We start from the raw sequence: 12,382 nt of genomic DNA, 5'->3' as shown, positions 1-12,382 counted from the left end.
ATTTGCCTCAAGATATGTTCCAATATATTTTATTTCAAATGAAACAGGTTGGCGGGTTGATGGCAACTAATACCAAAGAAGAATGTATTCCATAGCCTTCCAGGAACACCTTGTTTAACAGTCTTTAAAGGGAATCCTGAAGCATTTCAAGATAGCTTGTGTCAATCCTGCAAGACTTCAGACATCTTCGACAATGGAACTGAGGGCTCGTCCGGGATTTGAACCCGGGACCTCTCGCACCCGAAGCGAGAATCATACCCCTAGACCAACGAGCCACAAATAACTTTATTGATATTTCGATTTCTGAAGTTGGTCAAATGATTTGCATGGGCACAAGCGTTTAAGAACAATTGTATAATTCCAACTTATTGCCACCAACTTAAAGTATTCATTCTCCATTCAGCCTGCATTACAGTCTTACTTTGAAATGCAAAAATAGTTGCAGATGTCCTGTGATAAAGTGTTGTCGAGTTGGCCAAGGTGCTGGATATAGGCTCCTGTTCAAGGAGGCGTTGCTTCAAATCCTTGCAAGTGCAGGCAACCCCTTTGAACTGAAGCATCATTTTGAAATTTCATTAATAAAGCACATAATTTGTGGTAGCGTGGGCCGAGGGGTCTAAGGTGCTGGATTTAGGCTCCAGTCTCTTAGGAGGCGTGGGTTCAAATCTCACCACTGCTAGTCAGTGACCTGTGTACAAAGACTATTTTGAAACTCTTTCCTCCAAAGGAAATACTGTGGACTGACAATGTCTCGCTTAAATAATTAGAATCCCATCAGAAAACGACAACATTCTTTGAAGAATTGCACAGGGTCCGGTTTGTTTATGTTTCATTCTCATTTACCCAGTTGGGACTGACTTACGCAAATGAGAATCAATGCTCGATCATAAGAAGTATTCAAAGTTGAATGGGTGACTTACCTTAATGAGCTTCTAAGGCGTATGAATGTACGTTGTGTTTAATAAGACTCCTGTGAAGCGTTTGACTAGAGTAACATTGCAGAGTTTAAATATCTGGTAGCCTCTAGGATTACTCGCGGAGAGAAGAGGCCTAATGTAAATACTGTTGCTTTGGGAAGTATTTTAGATCTACAAGGCTCCACCGAGATTTGAACTCTGATCACTGGATTCAAAGTCCAGAGTGCTAACCATTACACCATGGAACCTACATAAAAACAAACTGATGAATACAAATTTATCTAAAGTGTGAAAAATATATACTCCTTATTGCATTTCAGCATCGACCTGCCCTGTTGTATTTGCCTCAAGATATGTTCCAATATATTTTATTTCAAATGAAACAGGTTGGCGGGTTGATGGCAACTAATACCAAAGAAGAATGTATTCCATAGCCTTCCAGGAATACCTTGTTTAACAGTCTTTAAAGGGAATCCTGAAGCATTTGCAAGATAGCTTGTGTCAATCCTGCAAGACTTCAGACATCTTCGACAATGGAACTGAGGGCTCGTCCGGGATTTGAACCCGGGACCTCTCGCACCCGAAGCGAGAATCATACCCCTAGACCAACGAGCCACAAATAACTTTATTGATATTTCGATTTCTGAAGTTGGTCAAATGATTTGCATGGGCACAAGCGTTTAAGAACAATTGTATAATTCCAACTTATTGCCACCAACTTAAAGTATTCATTCTCCATTCAGCCTGCATTACAGACTTACTTTGAAATGCAAAAATAGTTGCAGGTGTCCTGTGATAAAGTGTTGTCGAGTTGGCCAAGGTGCTGGATATAGGCTCCAGTTCAAGGAGGCGTTGCTTCAAATCCTTGCAAGTGCAGGCAACCCCTTTGAACTGAAGCATCATTTTGAAATTTCATTAATAAAGCACATAATTTGTGGTAGCGTGGCCGAGGGGTCTAAGGTGCTGGATTTAGGCTGCAGTCTCTTAGGAGGCGTGGGTTCAAATCTCACCACTGCTAGTCAGTGACCTGCGTCCAAAGACTAATTTGAAACTCATTTCTCCAAAGGAAATACTGTGGACTGACAATGTCTCGCTTAAATAATTAGAATCCCATCAGAAAACGACAACATTCTTTGAAGAATTGCACAAGGTCTTGTTTGTTTATGTTTCATTCTCATTTACCCAGTTGGGACTGACTTACGCAAATGAGAATCAATGCTCGATCATAAGAAGTATTCAAAGTTGAATGGGTGACTTACCTTAATGAGCTTCTAAGGCGTATGAATGTACGTTATGTTTAATAAGACTCCTGTGAAGCGTTTGACTAGAGTAACATTGCAGAGTTTAAATATCTGGTAGCCTCTAGGATTACTCGCGGAGAGAAGAGGCCTAATGTAAATACTGATGCTTTGGGAAGTATTTTAGATCTACAAGGCTCCACTGAGATTTGAACTCGGATCACGGGATTCAAAGTCCAGAGTACTAACCATTACACCATGGAACCTACATAAAAACAAACTGATGAATACAAATGTATCTAAAGTGTGAAAAATATATACTCCTTATTGCATTTCAGCATCGACCTGCCCTGTTGTATTTGCCTCAAGATATGTTCCAATATATTTTATTTCAAATGAAACAGGTTGGCGGGTTGATGGCAACTAATACCAAAGAAGAATGTATTCCATAGCCTTCCAGGAACACCTTGTTTAACAGTCTTTAAAGGGAATCCTGAAGCATTTCAAGATAGCTTGTGTCAATCCTGCAAGACTTCAGACATCTTCGACAATGGAACTGAGGGCTCGTCCAGGATTTGAACCCGGGACCTCTCGCACCCGAAGCGAGAATCATACCCCTAGACCAACGAGCCACAAATAACTTTATTGATATTTCGATTTCTGAAGTTGGTCAAATGATTTGCATGGGCACAAGCGTTTAAGAACAATTGTATAATTCCAACTTATTGCCACCAACTTAAAGTATTCATTCTCCATTCAGCCTGCATTACAGTCTTACTTTGAAATGCAAAAATAGTTGCAGATGTCCTGTGATAAAGTGTTGTCGAGTTGGCCAAGGTGCTGGATATAGGCTCCTGTTCAAGGAGGCGTTGCTTCAAATCCTTGCAAGTGCAGGCAACCCCTTTGAACTGAAGCATCATTTTGAAATTTCATTAATAAAGCACATAATTTGTGGTAGCGTGGGCGAGGGGTCTAAGGTGCTGGATTTAGGCTCCAGTCTCTTAGGAGGCGTGGGTTCAAATCTCACCACTGCTAGTCAGTGACCTGTGTACAAAGACTATTTTGAAACTCTTTCCTCCAAAGGAAATACTGTGGACTGACAATGTCTCGCTTAAATAATTAGAATCCCATCAGAAAACGACAACATTCTTTGAAGAATTGCACAGGGTCCGGTTTGTTTATGTTTCATTCTCATTTACCCAGTTGGGACTGACTTACGCAAATGAGAATCAATGCTCGATCATAAGAAGTATTCAAAGTTGAATGGGTGACTTACCTTAATGAGCTTCTAAGGCGTATGAATGTACGTTGTGTTTAATAAGACTCCTGTGAAGCGTTTGACTAGAGTAACATTGCAGAGTTTAAATATCTGGTAGCCTCTAGGATTACTCGCGGAGAGAAGAGGCCTAATGTAAATACTGTTGCTTTGGGAAGTATTTAAGATCTACAAGGCTCCACCGAGATTTGAACTCTGATCACGGGATTCACAGTCCAGAGTACTAACCATTACACCATGGAACCTACATAAAAACAAACTGATGAATACAAATTTATCTAAAGTGTGAAAAATATATACTCCTTATTGCATTTCAGCATCGACCTGCCCTGTTGTATTTGCCTCAAGATATGTTCCAATATATTTTATTTCAAATGAAACAGGTTGGCGGGTTGATGGCAACTAATACCAAAGAAGAATGTTTTCCATAGCCTTCCAGGAATACCTTGTTTAACAGTCTTTAAAGGGAATCCTGAAGCCTTTCAAGATAGCTTGTGTCAATCCTGCAAGACTTCAGACTTCTTCGACATTGGAACTGAGGGCTCGTCCGGGATTTGAAACCGGGACCTCTCACACCCGAAGCGAGAATCATACCCCTAGACCAACAAGCCACAAATAACTTTATTGATATTTCGATTTCTGAAGTTGGTCAAATGATTTGCATGGGCACAAGCGTTTAAGAACAATTGTATAATTCCAACTTATTGCCACCAACTTAAAGTATTCATTCTCCATTCAGCCTGCATTACAGACTTACTTTGAAATGCAAAAATAGTTGCAGGTGTCCTGTGATAAAGTGTTGTCGAGTTGGCCAAGGTGCTGGATATAGGCTCCAGTTCAAGGAGGCGTTGCTTCAAATCCTTGCAAGTGCAGGCAACCCCTTTGAACTGAAGCATCATTTTGAAATTTCATTAATAAAGCACATAATTTGTGGTAGCGTGGCCGAGGGGTCTAAGGTGCTGGATTTAGGCTGCAGTCTCTTAGGAGGCGTGGGTTCAAATCTCACCACTGCTAGTCAGTGACCTGCGTCCAAAGACTAATTTGAAACTCATTTCTCCAAAGGAAATACTGTGGACTGACAATGTCTCGCTTAAATAATTAGAATCCCATCAGAAAACGACAACATTCTTTGAAGAATTGCACAAGGTCTTGTTTGTTTATGTTTCATTCTCATTTACCCAGTTGGGACTGACTTACGCAAATGAGAATCAATGCTCGATCATAAGAAGTATTCAAAGTTGAATGGGTGACTTACCTTAATGAGCTTCTAAGGCGTATGAATGTACGTTATGTTTAATAAGACTCCTGTGAAGCGTTTGACTAGAGTAACATTGCAGAGTTTAAATATCTGGTAGCCTCTAGGATCACTCGCGGAGAGAAGAGGCCTAATGTAAATACTGATGCTTTGGGAAGTATTTTAGATCTACAAGGCTCCACTGAGATTTGAACTCTGATCACGGGATTCAAAGTCCAGAGTACTAACCATTACACCATGGAACCTACATAAAAACAAACTGATGAATACAAATGTATCTAAAGTGTGAAAAATATATACTCCTTATTGCATTTCAGCATCGACCTGCCCTGTTGTATTTGCCTCAAGATATGTTCCAATATATTTTATTTCAAATGAAACAGGTTGGCGGGTTGATGGCAACTAATACCAAAGAAGAATGTATTCCATAGCCTTCCAGGAACACCTTGTTTAACAGTCTTTAAAGGGAATCCTGAAGCATTTCAAGATAGCTTGTGTCAATCCTGCAAGACTTCAGACATCTTCGACAATGGAACTGAGGGCTCGTCCGGGATTTGAACCCGGGACCTCTCGCACCCGAAGCGAGAATCATACCCCTAGACCAACGAGCCACAAATAACTTTATTGATATTTCGATTTCTGAAGTTGGTCAAATGATTTGCATGGGCACAAGCGTTTAAGAACAATTGTATAATTCCAACTTATTGCCACCAACTTAAAGTATTCATTCTCCATTCAGCCTGCATTACAGTCTTACTTTGAAATGCAAAAATAGTTGCAGATGTCCTGTGATAAAGTGTTGTCGAGTTGGCCAAGGTGCTGGATATAGGCTCCTGTTCAAGGAGGCGTTGCTTCAAATCCTTGCAAGTGCAGGCAACCCCTTTGAACTGAAGCATCATTTTGAAATTTCATTAATAAAGCACATAATTTGTGGTAGCGTGGGCGAGGGGTCTAAGGTGCTGGATTTAGGCTCCAGTCTCTTAGGAGGCGTGGGTTCAAATCTCACCACTGCTAGTCAGTGACCTGTGTACAAAGACTATATTGAAACTCTTTCCTCCAAAGGAAATACTGTGGACTGACAATGTCTCGCTTAAATAATTAGAATCCCATCAGAAAACGACAACATTCTTTGAAGAATTGCACAGGGTCCGGTTTGTTTATGTTTCATTCTCATTTACCCAGTTGGGACTGACTTACGCAAATGAGAATCAATGCTCGATCATAAGAAGTATTCAAAGTTGAATGGGTGACTTACCTTAATGAGCTTCTAAGGCGTATGAATGTACGTTGTGTTTAATAAGACTCCTGTGAAGCGTTTGACTAGAGTAACATTGCAGAGTTTAAATATCTGGTAGCCTCTAGGATTACTCGCGGAGAGAAGAGGCCTAATGTGAATACTGTTGCTTTGGGAAGTATTTTAGATCTACAAGGCTCCACCGAGATTTGAACTCGGATCACTGGATTCAAAGTCCAGAGTGCTAACCATTACACCATGGAACCTTCAAAAAAATAAACTGATGAATACAAATTTATCTAAAGTGTGAAAAATATATACTCCTTATTGCATTTCAGCATCGACCTGCCCTGTTGTATTTGCCTCAAGATATGTTCCAATATATTTTATTTCAAATGAAACAGGTTGGCGGGTTGATGGCAACTAATACCAAAGAAGAATGTATTCCATAGCCTTCCAGGAACACCTTGTTTAACAGTCTTCAAAGGGAATCCTGAAGCATTTCAAGATAGCTTGTGTCAATCCTGCAAAACTTCAGACATCTTCGACACTGGAACTGAGGGCTCTTCCGGGATTTTAACCCGGGACCTCTCACACCCATAGCGAGAATCATACCCCTAGACCAACGAGCCACAATTAACTTTATTGATATTTCGATTTCTGAAGTTGGTCAAATGATTTGCATGGGCACAAGCGTTTAAGAACAATTGTATAATTCCAACTTATTGCCACCAACTTAAAGTATTCATTCTCCATTCAGCCTGCATTAAAGTCTTACTTTGAAATTCAAAAATAGTTGCAGATATCCTGTGATAAAGTGTTGTCGAGTTGGCCAAGGTGCTGGATATAGGCTCCAGTTCAAGGAGGCGTTGCTTCAAATCCTTGCAAGTGCAGGCAACCCCTTTGAACTGAAGCATCATTTTGAAATTTCATTAATAAAGCACATAATTTGTGGTAGCGTGGCCGAGGGGTCTAAGGTGCTGGATTTAGGCTGCAGTCTCTTAGGAGGCGTGGGTTCAAATCTCACCACTGCTAGTCAGTGACCTGCGTCAGAAGACTAATTTGAAACTCATTTCTCCAAAGGAAATACTGTGGACTGACAATGTCTCGCTTAAATAATTAGAATCCCATCAGAAAACGACAACATTCTTTGAAGAATTGCACAAGGTCTTGTTTGTTTATGTTTCATTCTCATTTACCCAGTTGGGACTGACTTACGCAAATGAGAATCAATGCTCGATCATAAGAAGTATTCAAAGTTGAATGGGTGACTTACCTTAATGAGCTTCTAAGGCGTATGAATGTACGTTGTGTTTAATAAGACTCCTGTGAAGCGTTTGACTAGAGTAACATTGCAGAGTTTAAATATCTGGTAGCCTCTAGGATTACTCGCGGAGAGAAGAGGCCTAATGTAAATACTGTTGCTTTGGGAAGTATTTTAGATCTACAAGGCTCCACCGAGATTTGAACTCGGATCACTGGATTCAAAGTCCAGAGTGCTAACCATTACACCATGGAACCTACATAAAAACAAACTGATGAATACAATGTATCTAAAGTGTGAAAAATATATACTCCTTATTGCATTTCAGCATCGACCTGCCCTGTTGTATTTGCCTCAAGATATATTCCAATATATTTTATTTCCAATGAAAGCAGGTTGGCGGGTTGATGGCAACTAATACCAAAGAAGAATGTATTCCCTAGCCTTCCAGGAACACCTTGTTTAACAGTCTTCAAAGGGAATCCTGAAGCATTTCAAGATAGCTTGTGTCAATCCTGCAAAACTTCAGACATCTTCGACAATGGAACAGAGGGCTCTTCCGGGATTTTAACCCGGGACCTCTCACACCCATAGCGAGAATCATACCCCTAGACCAACGAGCCACAATTAACTTTATTGATATTTCGATTTCTGAAGTTGGTCAAATGATTTGCATGGGCACAAGCGTTTAAGAACAATTGTATAATTCCAACTTATTGCCACCAACTGAAAGTATTCATTCTCCATTCAGCCTGCATTAAAGTCTTACTTTGAAATGCAAAAATAGTTGCAGATGTCCTGTGATAAAGTGTTGTCGAGTTGGCCAAGGTGCTGGATATAGGCTCCAGTTCAAGGAGGCGTTGCTTCAAATCCTTGCAAGTGCAGGCAACCCCTTTGAACTGAAGCATCATTTTGAAATTTCATTAATAAAGCACATAATTTGTGGTAGCGTGGCCGAGGGGTCTAAGGTGCTGGATTTAGGCTGCAGTCTCTTAGGAGGCGTGGGTTCAAATCTCACCACTGCTAGTCAGTGACCTGCGTCCAAAGACTAATTTGAAACTCATTTCTCCAAAGGAAATACTGTGGACTGACAATGTCTCGCTTAAATAATTAGAATCCCATCAGAAAACGACAACATTCTTTGAAGAATTGCACAAGGTCTTGTTTGTTTATGTTTCATTCTCATTTACCCAGTTGGGACTGACTTACGCAAATGAGAATCAATGCTCGATCATAAGAAGTATTCAAAGTTGAATGGGTGACTTACCTTAATGAGCTTCTAAGGCGTATGAATGTACGTTGTGTTTAATAAGACTCCTGTGAAGCGTTTGACTAGAGTAACATTGCAGAGTTTAAATATCTGGTAGCCTCTAGGATTACTCGCGGATAGAAGAGGCCTAATGTAAATACTGTTGCTTTGGGAAGTATTTTAGATCTACAAGGCTCCACCGAGATTTGAACTCGGATCACTGGATTCAAAGTCCAGAGTGCTAACCATTACACCATGGAACCTACATAAAAACAAACTGATGAATACAAATTTATCTAAAGTGTGAAAAATATATACTCCTTATTGCATTTCAGCATCGACCTGCCCTGTTGTATTTGCCTCAAGATATATTCCAATATATTTTATTTCCAATGAAAGCAGGTTGGCGGGTTGATGGCAACTAATACCAAAGAAGAATGTATTCCCTAGCCTTCCAGGAACACCTTGTTTAACAGTCTTCAAAGGGAATCCTGAAGCATTTCAAGATAGCTTGTGTCAATCCTGCAAAACTTCAGACATCTTCGACAATGGAACTGAGGGCTCTTCCGGGATTTTAACCCGGGACCTCTCACACCCATAGCGAGAATCATACCCCTAGACCAACGAGCCACAATTAACTTTATTGATATTTCGATTTCTGAAGTTGGTCAAATGATTTGCATGGGCACAAGCGTTTAAGAACAATTGTATAATTCCAACTTATTGCCACCAACTTAAAGTATTCATTCTCCATTCAGCCTGCATTAAAGTCTTACTTTGAAATTCAAAAATAGTTGCAGATGTCCTGTGATAAAGTGTTGTCGAGTTGGCCAAGGTGCTGGATATAGGCTCCAGTTCAAGGAGGCGTTGCTTCAAATCCTTGCAAGTGCAGGCAACCCCTTTGAACTGAAGCATCATTTTGAAATTTCATTAATAAAGCACATAATTTGTGGTAGCGTGGCCGAGGGGTCTAAGGTGCTGGATTTAGGCTGCAGTCTCTTAGGAGGCGTGGGTTCAAATCTCACCACTGCTAGTCAGTGACCTGCGTCCAAAGACTAATTTGAAACTCATTTCTCCAAAGGAAATACTGTGGACTGACAATGTCTCGCTTAAGTAATTAGAATCCCATCAGAAAACGACAACATTCTTTGAAGAATTGCACAAGGTCTTGTTTGTTTATGTTTCATTCTCATTTACCCAGTTGGGACTGACTTACGCAAATGAGAATCAATGCTCGATCATAAGAAGTATTCAACGTAGAATGGGTGACTTACCTTAATGAGCTTCTAAGGCGTATGAATGTACGTTATGTTTAATAAGACTCCTGTGAAGCTTTTGACTAGAGTAACATTGCAGAGTTTAAATATCTGGTAGCCCCTAGGATTTCTCGCGGAGAGAAGAGGCCTAATGTAAATACTGATGCTTTGGGAAGTATTTTAGATCTACAAGGCTCCACTGAGATTTGAACTCGTATCACGGGATTCAAAGTCCAGAGTACTAACCATTACACCATGGAACCTACATAAAAACAAACTGATGAATACAAATGTATCTAAAGTGTGAAAAATATATACTCCTTATTGCATTTCAGCATCGACCTGCCCTGTTGTATTTGCCTCAAGATATGTTCCAATATATTTTATTTCAAATGAAACAGGTTGGCGGGTTGATGGCAACTAATACCAAAGAGGAATGTATTCCATAGCCTTCCAGGAACACCTTGTTTAACAGTCTTTAAAGGAAATCCTGAAGCATTTCAAGATAGCTTGTGTCAATCCTGCAAGACTTCAGACATCTTCGACAATGGAACTGAGGGCTCGTCGGGGATTTGAACCCGGGACCTCTCGCACCCGAAGCGAGAATCATACCCCTAGACCAACAAGCCACAAATAACTTTATTGATATTTCGATTTCTGAAGTTGGTCAAATGATTTGCATGGGCACAAGCGTTTAAGAACAATTGTATAATTCCAACTTATTGCCACCAACTTAAAGTATTCATTCTCCATTCAGCCTGCATTACAGACTTACTTTGAAATGCAAAAATAGTTGCAGATGTCCTGTGATAAAGTGTTGTCGAGTTGGCCAAGGTGCTGGATATAGGCTCCTGTTCAAGGAGGCGTTGCTTCAAATCCTTGCAAGTGCAGGCAACCCCTTTGAACTGAAGCATCATTTTGAAATTTCATTAATAAAGCACATAATTTGTGGTAGCGTGGCCGAGGGGTCTAAGGTGCTGGATTTAGGCTCCAGTCTCTTAGGAGGCATGGGTTCAAATCTCATCACTGTTAGTCAGTGACCTGTGTACAAAGACTATTTTGAAACTCTTTTCTCCAAAGGAAATACTGTGGACTGACAATGTCTCGCTTAAATAATTAGAATCCCATCAGAAAACGACAACATTCTTTGAAGAATTGCACAAGGTCCGGTTTGTTTATGTTTCATTCTCATTTACCCAGTTGGGACTGACTTACGCAAATGAGAATCAATGCTCGATCATAAGAAGTATTCAAAGTTGAATGGGTGACTTACCTTAATGAGCTTCTAAGGCGTATGAATGTACGTTGTGTTTAATAAGACTCCTGTGAAGCGTTTGACTAGAGTAACATTGCAGAGTTTAAATATCTGGTAGCCTCTAGGATTACTCGCAGAGAGAAGAGGCCTAATGTAAATACTGATGCTTTGGGAAGTAATTTAGATCTACAAGGCTCCACTGAGATTTGAACTCGGATCACGGGATTCAAAGTCCAGAGTACTAACCATTACACCATGGAACCTACATAAAAACAAACTGATGAATACAAATTTATCTAAAGTGTGAAAAATATATACTCCTTATTGCATTTCAGCATCGACCTGCCCTGTTGTATTTGCCTCAAGATATATTCCAATATATTTCATTTCCAATGAAAGCAGGTTGGCGGGTTGATGGCAACTAATACCAAAGAATTAGTTGCCATCATTGGCAAGACTTCAGACATCTTCGACAATGGAACTGAGGGCTCTTCCGGGATTTTAACCCGGGACCTCTCACACCCATATCGAGAATCATACCCCTAGACCAACGAGCCACAATTAACTTTATTGATATTTCGATTTCTGAAGTTGGTCAAATGATTTGCATGGGCACAAGCGTTTAAGAACAATTGTATAATTCCAACTTATTGCCACCAACTTAAAGTATTCATTCTCCATTCAGCCTGCATTAAAGTCTTACTTTGAAATTCAAAAATAGTTGCAGATGTCCTGTGATAAAGTGTTGTCGAGTTGGCCAAGGTGCTGGATATAGGCTCCAGTTCAAGGAGGCGTTGCTTCAAATCCTTGCAAGTGCAGGCAACCCCATTGAACTGAAGCATCATTTTGAAATTTCATTAATAAAGCACATAATTTGTGGTAGCGTGGCCGAGGGGTCTAAGGTGCTGGATTTAGGCTGCAGTCTCTTAGGAGGCGTGGGTTCAAATCTCACCACTGCTAGTCAGTGACCTGCGTCCAAAGACTAATTTGAAACTCATTTCTCCAAAGGAGATACTGTGGACTGACAATGTCTCGCTTAAATAATTAGAATCCCATCAGAAAACGACAACATTCTTTGAAGAATTGCACAAGGTCTTGTTTGTTTATGTTTCATTCTCATTTACCCAGTTGGCACTGACTTACGCAAATGAGAATCAATGCTCGATCATAAGAAGTATTCAAAGTTGAATGGGTGACTTACCTTAATGAGCTTCTAAGGCGTATGAATGTACGTTATATTTAATAAGACTCCTGTGAAGCGTTTGACTAGAGTAACATTGCAGAGTTTAAATATCTGGTAGCCTCTAGGATTACTCGCGGAGAGAAGAGGCCTGATGTAAATACTGATGCTTTGGGCAGTATTTTAGATCTACGAGGCTCCACTGAGATTTGAACTCGGATCACGGGATTTAAAGTCCAGAGTACTAACCATTACACC

At 40.3% G+C, this 12,382-nt stretch overlaps 10 non-coding genes across 10 annotated transcripts; all 10 read right to left on the bottom strand.

Moving 5' to 3' along the window:
- Positions 1-203: 203 nt before the first annotated feature.
- Positions 204-275, bottom strand: trnap-cgg (transfer RNA proline (anticodon CGG)). Its single transcript has one exon. It is a non-coding gene; the product is annotated as a tRNA-Pro (tRNA).
- An 818-nt stretch (positions 276-1,093) lies between these two features.
- trnaq-uug (transfer RNA glutamine (anticodon UUG)) lies at positions 1,094-1,165 on the bottom strand. Its single transcript has one exon. It is a non-coding gene; the product is annotated as a tRNA-Gln (tRNA).
- A 295-nt stretch (positions 1,166-1,460) lies between these two features.
- On the bottom strand, positions 1,461-1,532 carry trnap-cgg (transfer RNA proline (anticodon CGG)). The gene has a single exon. It is a non-coding gene; the product is annotated as a tRNA-Pro (tRNA).
- A 1,183-nt stretch (positions 1,533-2,715) lies between these two features.
- On the bottom strand, positions 2,716-2,787 carry trnap-cgg (transfer RNA proline (anticodon CGG)). Its single transcript has one exon. It is a non-coding gene; the product is annotated as a tRNA-Pro (tRNA).
- Positions 2,788-3,970: 1,183 nt separating this feature from the next.
- On the bottom strand, positions 3,971-4,042 carry trnap-cgg (transfer RNA proline (anticodon CGG)). Its single transcript has one exon. It is a non-coding gene; the product is annotated as a tRNA-Pro (tRNA).
- A 1,183-nt stretch (positions 4,043-5,225) lies between these two features.
- On the bottom strand, positions 5,226-5,297 carry trnap-cgg (transfer RNA proline (anticodon CGG)). The gene has a single exon. It is a non-coding gene; the product is annotated as a tRNA-Pro (tRNA).
- An 817-nt stretch (positions 5,298-6,114) lies between these two features.
- Positions 6,115-6,186, bottom strand: trnaq-uug (transfer RNA glutamine (anticodon UUG)). The gene has a single exon. It is a non-coding gene; the product is annotated as a tRNA-Gln (tRNA).
- Positions 6,187-7,369: 1,183 nt separating this feature from the next.
- Positions 7,370-7,441, bottom strand: trnaq-uug (transfer RNA glutamine (anticodon UUG)). Its single transcript has one exon. It is a non-coding gene; the product is annotated as a tRNA-Gln (tRNA).
- Positions 7,442-8,624: 1,183 nt separating this feature from the next.
- On the bottom strand, positions 8,625-8,696 carry trnaq-uug (transfer RNA glutamine (anticodon UUG)). Its single transcript has one exon. It is a non-coding gene; the product is annotated as a tRNA-Gln (tRNA).
- Positions 8,697-10,246: 1,550 nt separating this feature from the next.
- On the bottom strand, positions 10,247-10,318 carry trnap-cgg (transfer RNA proline (anticodon CGG)). The gene has a single exon. It is a non-coding gene; the product is annotated as a tRNA-Pro (tRNA).
- Between the last annotated feature and the right edge of the window lie 2,064 nt (positions 10,319-12,382).

This window comes from Gadus morhua, chromosome 22 (genome assembly GCF_902167405.1).
Source record: "Gadus morhua chromosome 22, gadMor3.0, whole genome shotgun sequence".
Lineage (NCBI taxonomy): Eukaryota > Metazoa > Chordata > Actinopteri > Gadiformes > Gadidae > Gadus > Gadus morhua.
This window is presented reverse-complemented; position numbering and strand designations above follow the sequence as displayed.